The sequence below is a fragment of the Gossypium arboreum genome, chromosome 3 (assembly GCF_025698485.1).
Source record: "Gossypium arboreum isolate Shixiya-1 chromosome 3, ASM2569848v2, whole genome shotgun sequence".
Lineage (NCBI taxonomy): Eukaryota > Viridiplantae > Streptophyta > Magnoliopsida > Malvales > Malvaceae > Gossypium > Gossypium arboreum.
Window position 1 is genome coordinate 41845179 of NC_069072.1, and position 1719 is coordinate 41846897.

General features: G+C 38.8%; 1 non-coding gene across 1 annotated transcript; it reads left to right on the forward strand.

Annotated features, from left to right (window-relative positions):
* The first annotated feature begins 966 nt into the window (after positions 1 to 966).
* On the forward strand, positions 967 to 1073 carry LOC128290710 (small nucleolar RNA R71). Its single transcript, XR_008280498.1, has one exon. It is a non-coding gene; the product is annotated as a small nucleolar RNA R71 (small nucleolar RNA).
* Positions 1074 to 1719: the final 646 nt, after the last annotated feature.

Here is a 1719-nt window from a genome sequence, read left to right on the forward strand (position 1 = left end):
GATAGAGCTTCAATAAATGGTAAGTTAATATGTAATTTTTTTAAGAGTTTAAGGAATTTACCAAATTGTTCATCTGAACGGTCTTTTTTTGTTGCGTTGGGGTATGGCATACGAGGTTTATATTCGACAGTCACTGGTTTGTTTGTATTTTGATCTACTTCAACTTGACCTTTGCTTACCACAGTTTCTTGCATCGGTTCTGGTTCAGGCTCAATGACTCCTTTGTCATCTTGAATATTAATTGTGTTGAGTTGTTCCCTCGGGTTAGGTTCGGTATTACTTGGAAAACTACCTTGTGGTCATTCGGAGATTAGTTTGGATAGTTGGCCTATCTGAGTTTCGAGCCCTTGGATTGAAACTTGTTGATTCTTAAGTGCTGTCTCGGTGTTCTGAAAACGAGTTTCTGACACTGATATGAACTTTGAGAGCATCTCTTCAAGGTTTGGCTTCTTTTCCTGTTGGTAGGGTGGTTGTTGGTAGCTCGGAGGATGTTGAGGTATTTGATTTCCTTGGCCGCCCCACAAAAAATTGGGATGGTTTCTCCAACCTGCATTATAAGTGTTACTATATGGATTGTTTTGAGGTCAAGGATTATTACCCGTAATTTAATTGCTCGTTATCCATGTTGTGGCCATAAGGTTGGTATTTCGAATGGTTTGTTCCACCGCTACTTGCTTCGCATTGCATTACTGGGTGAACCTGTGAAGAATTAAGAAAACCATCAATCTTTTTATTTAAGAGTTCTACCTGATTAGAGAGCATGGTGACGGAATCGAAGTTATAAACGCCGGCTGTTTTAGTTGGCTTTGTCCTCATGGCTTGCCACTGATAGTTATTCAGTGACATCTCCTCTATAAACTCATAGGCATCTTCTAGTGTTTTACTCTGCCTGCAGCTGCGTCAACCATTTGCCAAGTCGAAGGATTCAGACTATTGTGGAATGTTTGAACTTGGAGCCAAAGTGGTAACCCATGGTGAGGGCACCTTCTCAGAAGGTCCTTGTATCTCTCCCATGCATCGTAGAGTGTTTCTAAATCCATCTACACAAAAGAAGAGATATCATTAAGTAATTTAGCCATTTTAGCCGGCGGAAAATATTTTAGTAAAAATTTTTCAGTCATTTGTTCCCAAGTAGTAATTGACCCTCGTGGTAATGGGTTCAACCACTGTTTAGCTTTGTTCCTCAATGAAAAGGGAAACAACCGAAGACGTATGGCATCATCAGAAATGCCATTAATTTTAAATGTATCGCATAGTTCTAAGAAGTTGGCTAAATGAGCGTTGGGATCCTCATCCTGCAAACCATCAAACTGAACAAATTGTTGTATCATTTGAATAGTGTTATTTTTTAATTCAAAAGTATTTGCAGCTACAGCAGGTCTAACTATGCTAGATTCAGTTCCTATTAAAGAAGGTTTAGCATAATCATACATAGTGCGTGGAGCAAGATTTTGATTAACCGCAATTGTAGGAGGTAGCTGATTGCATTGGTTTTCAGCCATCTCTTCGGTTGGGGGTTGAGTATCATCTTCTTGCTCGTTCTCCGTGTATCTTAAGCTGCGCCTTATTTCTCTTTGGTTTCTACGAACTGTACGATCGGTTTCTTCGTCAAAAAGTAATGGTCCCAACGGGTTTCTTCTTGTCATAAACTATAAAAACCTGCCAAGAGAAAGAAAAAGTAAGTTAATAAATAATAAAATTAAATTAAATTGCAAGAAA